The following is a 16,114-nucleotide window of genomic DNA, read 5'->3' as shown; positions in this document are numbered from 1 at the left end:
TATATAATTAATACTTATGATATATTCTAATGTTTTTATGATATATAATTTAATTAACATCATATCCATATAAATAATATTATAGTAATTAAAACATAATATTATGTATTATTAATATACTTATGTAATTAATAAATTTTATATACATATCTTCTGTTTTAAAACAAATAAATAATAATTGTAATAATACTTGATTAAAGATAAAAAGAATAATGGTAGTAATAATAATATCCTAATTAAAATAAGGTAATAATAATAAATATATTAATAACAATGATAATAATATTTATAATTTGATAATAATAATGATAATAATAATATTAGTAATAATAATATCAATAACATTACCAATAATAATACTTATTAAAATCTTAAGAACTTAACGGTTTTATATCTATACGTACATATATATATATAGATACTTTGTTTATAATATGCACGACCAATGTTATGTTATTTATATTCTAATCAATATAAATTTTATATTTATCTTAGTACTAATCTGATTCAAGATCATAAGATTTTCCTAATTTTCAAGTTTAGTTCATAAACGTATAATATAATTAATAATAATAATAATCATAGTGGTAACTATAATAGTAATAATAATAAATGATAATTAATACTTATATTAATGATAAAGTTATATTTTTAATAATAATAATATCAGTAATAACAATAATGATAATAATATTAATTATACTAAAAATCTTATTACTAATATTACTTAATAATAACGATAATAAATAACAATAATAATAATAACAATGATAATAATAAAAATGAAATAATAATAATAAAAATAATAAGATTCTACCTCACAAGAATAGGTTCCAAAAAATAATCGCCCTTCCTCGGGCTCGAACCCGCGACCTCTCGAATACCCAAACACACCCTAACCAATACACTGCCCATACTTTTCTGAAATTATACCACCCTAAATATACTCAACCCGATTATTCTGTCATCCTATTTCTTCTCCTTCCTAACCAATTAATTCGGCCAGAGGATCAACCATAGCAAATACAAAATGAAGCGGTTTTTGGGTTCCTAAACTAAACATAAACAAATCTCTGTAATATCGATGATCAATAGAAACAGAAAGGAATAAAATTAAACAGCAGCTTTCGTGAAGAACACAAGGACTCCAAACTCGATTTTGAGTTTCAGACATGTTTAAATGATGATTATAAAATGAAATATGTTTTAAATGATTCGTGGAAGCTTTATGAACCATCAATTTCAACAGAAATGTTACAACACGTTCGAATTTTACGATGAACATAATTGTTAACTTTTTGAAATAAAAGTTTGACTCCAAAATTTAGACTCGATAGAAGGAATTGGAAATTGAAACTTTACAGAATATATCAGGACATGATTTAGATCTCTTATGCATTTTTAGATTTTGAAAAATGATTCGAATCGAGCTGTTGATTAAAGCCTATCAAGAACAGAGGAAACGGAGCAGTTTTCTAATTTTTATGTTTAATTCTTTATACAGCAGCAATTTAAAATTGATAATTGATAATAATGATAGAAGAATGGAATGAATTGAATGCAGAAAACTTTAGATGATCGATTTGGTTTTGTAGAGTTGCTGGAAGTCGACCAAGAATCACAGACAAACAGAAAAAGAAAATAAAACTAAAAAAAAAATCTGATATCGATATCCACTGATTTCGTTTTTATCTGCATTATATATATTATATAATATTAATAATAAATAAATATAAAGATATTAATAATAATAATAATAATACTAGAATTAATAATAATAATAATATCATAATAATACTAATAATAATAAAAGTAATAAAATAATGTTAATAATAATTTTAATTAAAATTGATAATTTTTAGTAGTCATGTTAATGATGATAGTTTTAATAATAATGATAACAATCAATAATATTCAAATTACAAATAAATTATAATATTCAATTATTCTTATAATAATATCTATATTTAAAATCTTTATTTTGATAATCATAACCCTAAAATTTATAATTATAATAATAATAATAATAATAATAATAATAATAATAATAATAATAATAATAATAATAATAATAATAATAATAATAATAATAATATTAATATTTATAATACTAATATTGATATTGATATTAATATTAATAATAATAATGAAAGTAATAATATTACTATAACAATTATATTTTAACTTGTAATTATTAATTATGCAATATTTAATATTTATATACTCTACTATATATATATATATATATATATATATATATATATATATATATATATATATATATATAATTATGTTTTAAATATTAAGTTTTATTACGTAGATAAATATATTAATATATTGAAAAAAATAAACTCAAAGTATAATATTATATATTAAATATTTTGTTGACGTTGACAAATTATGTTCGAAATAATCAATATACTCTATATATTCAAAATAATAAGCTTTAGTTATTTTAAGTTATCTTTTATAATAACCAAATCACATAATAGTTAATTAATATATTTAAATTATTATATATAATTATTTACATATATAATTTTTATATCTACATTTCTGTTTACAATCAAAGTTTCGTGAATCATCGAGTAAGGTCGAATGGGTAGTTAAGTGCATGAAATTATTTTAATGTAAAAGCGTCGATTTACTTAACCTATCGATATTCATCTTCTAAGTCATCTACATTTCATAATTTCACTTTCACAATAATTAATATGGAAGCTAAACAGCTATCTTTTCAAAAGTCACGAGGAAATTATTGTAAAGTATTCATTGAAAATTAAGCAGGAATCTCCACTAACTTTTGTCCAGTTACCGTTAATTGACACTTTGTTCTTACTTGTAAATCACTTTACCATTTATTCCTAATACCGTTAAAAGGAAAAAAAATTCTCAAATCAATGTGGACCTCACACAAGAGACCCGAAATCATATCACAATGTATCTGATAATTTAATCATTTGATATTATCTTTTAATCTCTGTCGATAACTAATACGTTTATGTAAAGTATTATTTATCAAATACTTTGTTAACGTTTTTAATTAATACAATTATATATCATTTATACATATCTATATACACATAAATGTTCGTGAATCATCGAGCACAGTCAAAGGGTAATTGATTACATGAATATAGTTTCAAAATTTTTGAGACTCAACATTACAGACTTCGCTTAACGTGTTGAAAACATATAAAGATTAAGTTTAAATTTGATCGGAAATTTCCGAGTCGTCACACTAGTGGAGAGATAATAGCCCCAACATGATTCTTGATGTAACTAAATACAATATTAAATAAAAATAAGTATCATAGTGGTATTTAAATAGGCACAACAATTCACATGTGAAGGTATTAAATATCATAAGATCTAAAAGTGCAAAATTCACTTTTAAAAATAGTAAAATGTCATTTTCGGCATCTAAAATGCTTTGAACGGGGGAAAGCCTTAAGGAAGTCTTGCTTGTAGCGCCGTTTTCTATTTAACTTGCGAAAATGGGTCTAATCTTCAAGTGAAATTTTTCTGAAAAATTCTCTACAAAATTTTGCCCGATTTTGTGGGGAATATAGTGACTTCAAATATGTGTTTTGTGACTATAAATTATCATCAAAATGAAACTACACTCTCATATATTCGCATTCAATATGAAATTTAGAAACAAAAACAAAAATAAGGTTATGAATCTAAAAACATAAACAAGGGCCTAAAAATACTCGAACAATAAAACAAGATATTATAAAAGCAGTAAGGTTTTGTGGCTAGTGGTGATATAGTAGCCCCAACATGATTTTCGATGTACCTAAATAAAATATTAAATAAAAAACAAGTATCATAGTGGTATTTAAACAGGCACAACAATTCACATGTGAAAGTATTACTTATCATAAGAGCTAAAAGTGCAAAATTCACCTTTAAAAATGGTAAAATGTCATTTTCGGCATCTTAACTGCTACGAACGGGGGGAAAGCCTTAAGGAAGTCTTGCTTGTAGCGCCGTTTTCTAGTTATCTTGCGAAAATGGGTCTAATCTGTAATTGAAATTTTTTTGGAAAATTCTCCACAAAATTTTGCCCGATTTTGTGGAGAATGTAGTGAATTCAAATATGTGTTTTGCGACTATTAATTATCAACAAAACAAAACTACTCTCTCATATATTCGCATTCAATATGAAATGTAGAAACAAAAACAAAAATAAGGTTATAATCTAGAGAAATAAAAAAGCGGGTAAAAATACTAACCAAGACGTTATAAAAGCACCAAGATTTTGTGGCTAGTGGTGAGATAGTTTCTCCAACATGATTCTTGATGTACCTAAATACAATATTAAATAAAAACAAGTATCATAGTGGTATTTAAACAGGTACAACAATTCACATGTGAAGGTATTACTTATCCTAATATTTAAAAGTACAAAATTCACCTTTAATAATAGTAAAATATTATTTTCAGCATCTAAACTGTTTCGAATGGGGGAAAGCCTTAAGGGAGTCTTGCTAGTAGCGCCTTTTTCTAGTTATCTTGCAAATCTGGGCCTAATCTGTGATTGTAAGTTTTTTGGAAAATTCTCTACAAAATTTTGCCCGATTTTGTGGAGAATGTAGTGACTTCAAACATGTGTTTTGCGACCATTAATTATCATCAAAATAAAACTACACTCTCATATATTCGCATTCAATATGAAGTTTATAACCAAAAACAAGTATCATATTGGTATTTAAACAGGCACAATAATTCACATGTGAAGGTATTACTTATCCTAAGATCTAAAAGTGCAAAATTCACCTTTAAAAATAGTAAAATGTTATTTTCGACATCTATACTGTTTCGAATAGAGGAAAGCCTTAAGGAAGTCTTCCTCGTAGTGCCTTTTTCTAGTTATCTAACGAAAATGGGCATAATCTGCAATTGAAAGTTTTTTGGAAAATTCTCCACAAAATTTTGTCCGATTTTGTGGGGTATGTAGTGACTTCAAACATGTGTTTTGCGACTATTAATTATCATCAAAATGAAACTACACTCTTATATATTCGCATTCAATATCAAGTTTAGAAACAAAAACAAAACTAAGTCTATGAATTTTGAGAAATAAAAAGCGGCAAAAAGTACTCGAACAATAAAACCAAGACGTTATAAAAGCACCCATGTTTTATGGCTAGTGGTGAGATAATAGCTCCAACATGATTCTTGATGTACCTAAATACAATATTAAATAAAAACAAGTATCATAGTGGTATTTAAATAGGAATAACAATTTACATGTAAAGGTATTACTTATCCTAAGATCTAAAAGTGGAAAATTCACCTTTAAAAATAGTAAAATGTTATTTTTGGCATTTAAACTATTTTGAACGGGGGAAAGCCTTAAGGAAGTCTTGCTCGTAGCGCCTTTTTCTAGTTATATTGCGAAAATGTGCTTAATCTACAATTGAAAAAAATTTGGAAAATTCTCTACAAATTATTGCCCGATTTTGTGGGGAATGTAGTGACTTCAAACATGTGTTTTGCGAGTATTAGTTATCATAAAAATGAAACTACATTCTCATATATTAGCATTCAATATGAAGTTTAAAAAAAACAAAAATAAGGTTATGAATCTAGAGAAATAAAAAAGCGGCTAAAAATACTCGAACAATAAAACCAAGACGTTATACAAGCAGCAAGGTTTTGGCTAGTGGTGATATAGTAGCCCCAACATGATTCTCGATGTACCTAAATACAATATTAAAGAAAAACAAGTATCATAGTGGTATTTTAACAGGCACAACAATTCACATGTGAAGGTATTACTTATCCTAAGATCTAAAAGTACAAAATTCACCTTTAAAAATTGTAAAATGTCATTTTCGGCATCTAATCTGCTTCGAATGGGGGAATGCATAAAGGAGGTCTTGCTCGTAGCGCCGTTTTCTAGTTATCTTGTGAAAATGGGCGTAATCTGCAATTAAAATTTTTTTGAAAATTCTTCAAAAAATTTTGCCCGATTTTGTGGGGAATGAAGTGATTTCAAATATGTGTTTTGCGACTATTAATTATTATCAAAACAAAACTACACTCTCATATATTCACGTTCAATATGAAATTAGAAACAAAAACAAAAATAAGGTTATGAATCTAGAGAAATAAAAAAGCGGGTAAAAATACTCTAACAATAAAACCAAGACGTTATAAAAGCACCAAAGTTTTGTGGCTAGTGGTGAGATAGTAGACCTAACATGATTCTCGATGTACCTAAATAAAATATTAAATAAAAACAAGTATCATAGTGGTATTTAAATAGACACAACAATTCACATGTGAAGGTATTACTTATCATAAGATCTAAAAGTACAAAATTCACCTTTAAAAATAGTAAAATGACATTTTCGGCATCTAAACTACTTTAAACGGGGGAATGCCTTAAGGAGGTCTTGCTCGTAGCCGTTTTCTAGTTATATTGCAAAAATGGGCGTAATCTGCAATTGAAATTTTTTTGAAAATTCTCCACAAAATTTTGCCCGATTTTGTTGGGAATGATATGACTTCAAATATGTGTTTTGCGACTATTAATTATCATTAAAATGAAACTACACTCTCATATATTCATATTCAATATGAAATTTAGAAACAAAAACAAAAATAAGATTACGAATCTAGAGAAACAAAAAAACAGGGTAAAAATACCGAACAATAAAACCACGACGTTATAAAATTACCAAGGTTTTTTGGCTATTGGTGAGATAGTAGCCCCAACATAATTCTCGATGTACCTTAATACAAAATTAAAGAAAAACAAGTATCATAGTGGTATTTAAACAGGCACAACAATTCACTTGTGAAGGTATTACTTATCCTAAGATCTAAAAGTACAAAATTCACCTTTAAAAATAGTAAAATGTCATTTTTAGTATCTAAACTGCTTCGAACGGGGGAATGCATAAAGGAGGTCTTGCTCATAGCGTCGTTTTCTAGTTATCTTGCGAAAATGGGCGTAATCTACAATTAAATTTTTTTTTTAAATTCTCCAAAAAATTTTGCCCGATTTTTGTGGAGAATGTAGTGATTTCAAATATGTGTTTTGCGACTATTAATTATCATCAAAACGAAACTACACTCTCATATATTCGCGTTCAATATGAAATTTAGAAATAAAAACAAAAATAAGGTTATGAATCTAGAGAAATAAAAAAGCGGGTGAAAATACTCGAACAATAAAACTAAGACGTTCTAAAATTACCAAGGTTTTGAGACTAGTAGTGAGATAGTAGCTCCAACATGATTCTCGTTGTACCTAAATAAAATATTAAAGAAAAGCAAATATCATAGTGGTATTTAAATAGGCACAACAATTCACATTTGAAGGTATTACTTGTCATAAGATCTAAAAGTGCAAAATTCACATTTAACAATAGTAAAATGTCATTTTCGGCATCTAAACTGCTTCAAACAAGGGAAAGCCTTAAGAAAATCTTGCTCGTTGTGCCGTTTTCTGGTTATCTTGCGAAAATGGGCCTAATCTCCAGATGAATTTTTTTTTGGAAAATTCTCCAAAAAATTTTGCTCGATTTTATGGGGAATATAGTGACTTTAAATATGTGTTTTGCGACTATTAATTATCATTAAAATGAAACTACACTCTCATATATTCGCATTCAATATGAAATGTAGAAACAAAAACAAAAATAAGATTATGAATCTAGAGAAATAAAAAAGCGGGTAAAAATACTCGAACAATAAACCAAGACGTTATAAAAGCACCAAAGTTTTGTGGCTAGTGGTGAGATATGTCATGACCCAGAAAATTTCGACTTATTTTTAAGTCAATTTTTCTATATGAATTAATTTTTCTGACACGATAAGCAAAGTCTGTAATATTGAGTCTCAAAATTTTTGAACTGTTTTCATATATTCATTTACCCTTCGACCATTTTCGACGATTCATGAACAATTAATTGTAAATAGATATGTGTGTATATATGTATATAAATAATAATTGGAAATATAATATTAAATATTATATGTTGTTGTTATTAAAAATTAATTATGTAAAATAAAATAAAAATATGATATTATGATAATTATTATTTAAAACATATCTATATATATATAAATAAAGTATGATAATCATAGTACCCCTAACGTAAGCGGGATTATAGGTAAGGTAGGGCGATGTAGTTAAGTATGTGAGACGCAAACTTTTCATAAGTGGGCCCGGTTTCAAATATTGGCTTAACACTGACCGCCTTCATGCATGCGTATAGGTTCCTAACCATTAGTTATGCCTTCCCTGGTTGCTCAAATTCTTTAACCATATCATCTGGTGCCGCCTTCATTAGCGAGTAAATCACGTTAGCTTGGTTTTGAGCGCGCTCTTCAAGTGTTTGGGTGCTTGGCAAAGAATTTGACACTGCGTTGAGAGGTGTTTGCTAAGATACATAGACTATCGGGGTTGGGCGTGATTCTGTTGGTGGCGCCATCTGGTACAACCCCGAGCTCAGCTGAGTGCTTTGAATGTTCAACTCTTGCGTGTCAAAACTCATTTTTTGCAAAGCTTCTATCGCGCTAGCCGGCGTAGTGGGTGTGCGCTATTCGATACTTGAAAACTCATCATTAGTACCATGCACAGACAACCCAGACACGCTAACATGGATGGGAATAGTTCCCACGTAAGTGGTGCTTGCTGACCACAGTATAGGTCACGTTGTCTCAGGATTTTTGAAGCCTTGTACTGGAGTATCTGGTAAAGGATGAAGGGTAGTTCTTGTTGGCAGTGCACTCGTATTGCTGCTTGCATGTGTACCCGTTGGTTTGGATACTCGAGGTGCTTGCGATTGTGCTGGAACTGCCTTCAAAACCTCTGGTTGACTCGTCATTTCCTTCGCGCTATTCTTTGAATTACCTGGGACTAAAACACACACACACAAAAAAGAAATGTTTGAAGGTAAAGAACTTTAAGAAAAAAAGATTTTAACAAAACCTTTTAACTTAGAGTCCCACGGATGGCGCCATTTGATCAAGCATAAAATGGTCCAAGGGGTTCGATTAATGCAAGATCAACAATTAAGGGGGATTTAAGGGTTCCTTGAATTTAACTCTCCGGTCTGGAGTATCGTGAATACCCCTCATACGAGATGATGATCTCAGAAAGGGTGGTTAAACATGACCCACCAACATTCGGGTTAGCCAGAATTTATGGCTCAAGGGCGATGATAGGATTTATGTTGTATAAACGTTACCTGAAATCGCAAAGTGTATCAAGGAGCTATTCTGGTCGTGCAGGTTAGCTAGAGTGGTAAATGTGATTGAGAGTGATTATAGGTGAAGTGGAGTTGATTTCCAATCGTTGTTGTGTTTTTGGCTCAAGTTACATCTATTTATACATGTGAGCTTTTGTCCCTTAGTGCCACGTAAGGGGACAAAAAGACATGTTAGTGCCACGTTGTTTTATCCTTGTTCTTTTATTCGAAAAGTTGTAAAAGTGCTTCCATTATTTTAGTGGTGTCTCCTTTATACCATGCTATCCTTTTCTGGCAGTTATGCCATGCCAGGATCATAGCGTCCTGCCACAGGTGTCCTTTCTGCTTTAGTGTCTGATATTGCTTAAAACGAACATTTATTTAGACGCAATATCATTCCAAAATGTAATGTTTTTAATTATAATTTCCTTATTTTTAGTTGTAATCGTTTAAATAAATAAGTGCGAAGACGAAAGACGAAGATCGCTCGAAAATGAAGATATAAAGTCAAAAACGAAGATTTAAAAAGCGAAAACGTCCAAAATGCTCAAACGTACAAGTTACACTCCAAGTGGTTTAAATTATCGAAGAAAAACGTCTAAATATTGACAAGAATGCAAGTTGCAGAACGCAAATTACACGATATTAAATTGTACGAAAAGACGTTCGAGAAACCAGGACTGAGACATAAACCGGACGTAAATGTACGAGACATCGGAGCCAAAATTATGAGTCAACTATGCACAAGAATATAATATAATATTTAAATAATTATATAAATTATTTATATATTATATATATTTTTATAATATGTCGACAAGTAAAAATCCAAAAAATTGTGAGCTGGATCTGACGGCCATGCGATCGCATGGGAAATAGGCATAAAACCCATGCGATCGCATGGGTTACTGTAGCAGGCCAAAATCCTATAAAAAGGCAGTTTGATCGAGAGTTTTATACACAATATTTTCATTTCTTCTCTGCATACTTATATTTATATTTATAATTATAATTTTAATTTAAGTTTATTTTAATAATAAGGTTATTGTAACGTTTAATTTACGGGTTTTAAGTTGAAATTCTGTCCGGGTACCGCTACGCTAATTATATCACTTTTTACCGTTCCAACTCGCTGTAAGTCTCCACGTCCTAACTTTATTTTCACGTATCGTTATTGTTGTTATTATTTCTATTGTTATTATTATTATTATTATTGTTATTTTTATTGTTATTGTAATATTTATTATTATCATCGTTATTATCGTTATTTATTATTTATTATTGTTATCGTTTATTATTATTATTATTGTTACCATGCCCACTTTATATAATTTATATTTTTACGCCGTTATAATGTCCAACTAAATATCCATAGTGGTAACTAAAATGTAGTACCTCTGGACAAATGGATTGAACCATATTATAATATTATGATGTAACTTTGACTATTTTTAATATTAAGTTTAATCACAACCCATTGTTATATAATTTAATATTTTCACCCCTATCATATAATTTATTAAAATTAATAAGCGAAAGTGCATTAAATTTACATAAATTATGCTTCAACACCTCGGTGATCTAGACGGACATATGGACAAATTATTGACAACAATTTAGAAGTGTGATTTGGTGGTTTGGGTAATATTACAGTTTATATAATCGTGTAATTATAAAAAGGGTAAGACCGTTATAATTTTGGTTTTAACTAAAGTAAAAACTGGATTAAATCTCAATTTAAATAGTCGGGGTATAATTTAATTCGCTAAAACGAGATCTAAACGAAAGTGAGATTTAGTTTTAGTTAATTAAATCTTTATAAATTGAAAGATAAAATATAAGGATATATATTAAAACATCGTAATCGGACTTAAAACAATCCATAAATCCAGAGGGGACATATTTTAGTAGTCACTACTTCACCTTATTTTAAATCTCTTCAATTTCACTTTTTACCATATAGTAAATTTTAATTACTTTTTACTATTTTGCTATATTGCCATGAAAAACCTTATTTCTTCTATTTTGTCAAATTAGTTAAATTGTATTTTTATTGTAGTTAATTTAGTTATTTCGTTTTAGTTAAATTTATATTCCGTTCAATTAAGTAGTAAACCCTAATCCAAAATCCCCCTTTTAAATAGATTAACTTTTAGCAATTAAAAAATCTTGAAAACTCTATCTCCCTGTGAAACGAACCGGATTTACCAAATAAACTATTACTATACGGATAGGACAAAGTTGCCTATATGTGTGAAATCAATCCGAAATCATAAGAACACCATATAATCACAACCAATTCGTGTAATAAATTCAATCTAAATCCGATCAAAATAAAAGGATACGATCGAGCACATCAACTTTTTGGCGCCGCTGCCGGGGAAGTTGGCAGTTAAATAAATAGATAATTTTTCTGATTCGTAGTAATAGTTGGATTTATACGTGGACTGGGTTATTGGAGCCAAACAGTACTCAATTATATTGAGACCAAACGAATCCTGCCCCTCTGCTGCATCTTTTGGCTATTCAAAACGTGGGCAAAATCAGAAGAAAAATCTGTTTGTTTAAAGGTTTTTATCATTGTTTTTATGTTATTCGATCCTTTCGTAAAAATTCATTTTCAAGAAAGTTCAATGTTTATACACTTAGTGAATAAATCCTTCAAGATTACATACAATTTTGTAATTGTATGACCCGTTCAGGAAATCCTAAACTCGTTGCACTTAATCCAGAACCTGAAAGAAACTTGAACAAAAGATTAAAACAAGAAAAACAAAAAAAATTAGGTAGTACTAGTCAACCGAAAACACCAAAAAATATCAAAAAACAAGTAGGAAACACTAGTGGTCAACCAGAAATCAAAACTGAACCTGAAACCATCGTCATTAAAGAAGAAATGGCTGAAGTAACACCTGATCCAAATGATCTACCGATGTGGAATACCAGACAAACTGTTCCCCCTCTCGCACTTGCACCTATAAGAAGACCTGAAATTGAGGCTGAAAACTGGGAAGTCAAGGGGCAGTTTATGCACATGGTTCGTGAAAACCAATTCGACGGAAGACTTAATAATAATCCGATAGAACATTTAGAAGCTTTTGAAGATTTATGTGAACTGTACAAAAACAAAGATGTTTCTTCAGATGCATTTAAGTTAAGAACTTTTCTGTACTCGTTAATCAGAGACGCAAAAGCATGGTTGAAAGCATCAAAACCTGATTCTATCACAACTTTTAACGAATTAAGAGAAAAATTCATTACCCGATTTTTCCCACCGGCAAAAGCCGAAAGACTTAGAACTGAAATCACCACTTTTAAACAAAAGTCGGATGAAACTCTTTATGATGCATGGGAAAGATTAAAAAGAATGTTACGAAATTGTCCGCAACACGGATTGCAAAAAGGGCAAATAGTTCAAACTTTTTATTGTGGTATTGATGAACATACTCGTGGTATATTAGATTCCTCCGCTGGAGGAGTATTTATGTACAAATCACCAAATCAAGCGTATGACATGTTAGAAGACATGTCAGTTCATACTTTTGAATGGACACCGTCTAGAGATCAACTACTTAGACAGATGGTGGCAAGCCTTGAAGAAAATGAAGATAACAACACAACCATAGCTTCACTGTCGAATCAATTCAAAAAGTTTGGAAGAGAAATAGAGAAACTAAATTCAACAGTTTTAGCATTGCAAGTAGGATGTGAAATCTGTGGACAGCCACATTTCACGAAAGATTGTGATATCAATGATCGGCCAATGAACTCAGTAGCACAAGTTAATTTTATGGCCAATCAAAGACAAGGAAATTTTCAAGGAGGAAATTCTAATTATCAACATGCAAACCCATGATATCAAAACCCGAAGAATTTTGCTTTTCAAAGAAATGGACCACCTGGCTTTTTCAATAGAAACCAACCTCCATTTCCACCTCAACAAAATTTTCAACAACAACCGTTACCTCAATTACCATATCAACAACAAAATCATAACATGCAACCAGTGGAGAAGAAATCTAACTTTGAAGAAGTTATGATGAATTTTGTCAAAAGTTAAACAGAAACGAATGAGCAAGTGAAGAGACAATTACATCAATCCCAAACGGAAAACGAGCAAGTCCAAAGGAATCATCAAGCGTCAATTCAAAACCTTGAAAGAGATATGGGAAGAATATCTCAATTGCTTGCTGAAAGGCAATCAGGAACTTTACCATCCAACACGCAACCAAACCCAAAGGGTAAGGAAACTCAAAATTCAAGTAATATTTCGCAAGTTAATTCAATCACTACGCGAACTGGGTTAACCATTAACCCAGAGATTCCAAAGCCTCTCACTCCTATTCATGTTTCACAAGAAAACGAACCTGTGGTGGAAGAAAATACGGTGCCAACCACAAGTGCACCAAAGACTCAAAATCAACCACCATTGAAGGTATACAAACCTCCAATTCCATATCCGCAACGTTTGAAGAAAGATAAATTACAAGCACAATACAACAAGTTTGCTGACATGATTAAGCAAATTTGTATAAATGTACCGCTTGTAGATGTTCTTGCGGGTATGCCGAATTATGGAAGGTTTATCAATGATCTTATAGCAGACAAAGGAAAATATGCAGAAGTTTCAGCCACATTCCTTAATGAGGAATGCTCGGCAATTTTACAATAGCAAAATTTTCCACCAAAACTTGGAGATCCTGGAAGTTTCATCATTCCTTGTCTGATGGGAGATTCAGTAATGTACGATGCATTAGCTGATTTAGGAGCAAGCATTAACCTTATGCCTCACTCCTTGTACTTAAAATTGAACTTAGGTGATTTGAAACCAACTAGGATGTGTATACGATTAGCTGATAGAACATACAACTATCCTATTGGCATTGCTGAAAACCTACCGGTTAAAGTAAATCACTTAATCTTTCCTGCTGATTTCGTTGTTCTTGAAATGGAAGAAGATAGTAAGGTTCCCCTAATTCTAGGGCGTCCCTTTCTAAATACTGCAGACGCAATTGTGCGTGTAAAAGAGAAAAATCTCAGCTTAGGTGGGGGAGGATAGAATTATATTGAACATAGATAAGGCTATGAAACACCCTATGTCTCCTGATGACGAATGTTTCCAAATAGACATTGTTGATTGTTGTATTGAGGAAGAACTACAAGAACTATTAAATGTCGACACCTCAGATTTCACCCCGATGGGTGAAGGTGAAGATTTTAATGTCGATATAGAGTTAGACAAGCTGTTGAAGGTAGTCACTGATGAAGAATACGAAGAAGAAGAAATTCCCGGGGAAGATGAACCTTTTGAAGAAATTACCGATGGTAATAGGTTCCGGATAAAATCTTCCTTGGAAGAACCACCCACCTTGGAACTTAAAGAACTCCCGGAACATTTGGAGTATGCTTATCTCCAAGGAACGTCACAATTACCCGTCATAATTTCATCAAAACTTTCCGATGACGAAAAGGGTAGGTTAATGTCTATTTTAAAAACCCACAAAAAGGCAATTGCTTGGAAAACAACTGATATTCCAGGGATTAACCCTGCTTATTGTACTCTCAAAATTCTAATGGAAGAAGATTTTAAACCCGTGGTACAAAGGCAACGGAGGTTAAATCCTAACATGAAAGAAGTTGTCAAAAAGGAGGTTATCAAATTACTTGATGCCTGGTTAATTTACCCTATATCTGATAGTTCGTGGGTAAGTCCTGTACAAGTAGTACCCAAGAAAGGGGGTACGACTGTTATTCTAAATGATAAGAACGAACTCGTTCCTACAAGAACAGTCACTGGGTGGAGAGTCTGTATAGACTATCGTCGTCTAAACGACGCTACAAGGAAAGATCATTTCCCGCTACCATTTATCGACCAAATGCTAGAACGTTTGGCGGGAAAAGATTACTACTGTTTCCTTGATGGATTCTCCGGTTATTTTCAAATTCCAATTGATCCAAAAGACCAAGAGAAGACCACTTTTACTTGTCCATTTGGTACTTTTGCGTACCGACGAATGCCATTCGGATTATGTAATGCACCAGGCACCTTCCAAAGGTGTATGATGGCAATTTTTCATGACATGATTGAAGAAAGTATAGAAGTCTTTATGGACGATTTCTCTATTTTTGGGGACTCCTTCAACTCATGTCTCTCAAACCTTGAACGAATGCTAATTCGTTGTGAAGAATCAAATCTTGTTTTAAACTGGAAGAAATGCCACTTCATGGTGAAGGAAGGCATTGTTTTAGGACACAAGATTTTTCGAGCTAGAATGGAAGTAGACAAAGCTAAGATAGACGTTATTTCAAAACTTCCTCCTCCAACCAATGTTAAAGGAATTCGTAGTTTCCTTGGTCATGCGGGATTCTATCGACGATTCATAAAGGACTTTTCCAAAATCGCTCGACCCATGACTAAACTTCTTGAGAAAGACAGTACATTCGATTTCAACGACGAATGTCTAAATGCTTTCTCCATTCTGAAAGAGAAACTTACGAATGCACCCATCATGGTATCACCCGACTGGTCCAAACCTTTCGAGCTAATGTGTGATGCTAGTGATTTCGCGCTGGGAGCTGTTTTAGGTCAACGTCAAGATAACAAATTTCAACCAATCTACTACGCAAGTAAAACACTTACAAGAGCTCAGTTGAATTACACAACTACTGAGAAGGAGCTTCTTGCAGTAGTTTTTGCTTTCGATAAGTTTAGATCTTACCTGGTGTTATCTAAAAAAATTGTTTATACCGATCATTCAGCACTAAAGTACTTATTCAAGAAGCAAGATGCTAAGCCTAGACTAATTCGTTGGATTCTTCTCCTACAAGAATTCGACATTGAAATCAAGGATAAAAAGGGTGCTGAAAATCTCGCTGCAGATCACTTGTCCCGTCTTGAA

At 31.0% G+C, this 16,114-nt stretch overlaps 1 non-coding gene across 1 annotated transcript; it reads right to left on the bottom strand.

The window, feature by feature from the left end:
• Window positions 1-12,504: 12,504 nt before the first annotated feature.
• LOC139903738 (small nucleolar RNA R71) lies at window positions 12,505-12,611 on the bottom strand. Its single transcript, XR_011778533.1, has one exon. It is a non-coding gene; the product is annotated as a small nucleolar RNA R71 (small nucleolar RNA).
• Window positions 12,612-16,114: the final 3,503 nt, after the last annotated feature.

Source organism: Rutidosis leptorrhynchoides, chromosome 3 (genome assembly GCF_046630445.1).
Source record: "Rutidosis leptorrhynchoides isolate AG116_Rl617_1_P2 chromosome 3, CSIRO_AGI_Rlap_v1, whole genome shotgun sequence".
Lineage (NCBI taxonomy): Eukaryota > Viridiplantae > Streptophyta > Magnoliopsida > Asterales > Asteraceae > Rutidosis > Rutidosis leptorrhynchoides.
This window is presented reverse-complemented; position numbering and strand designations above follow the sequence as displayed.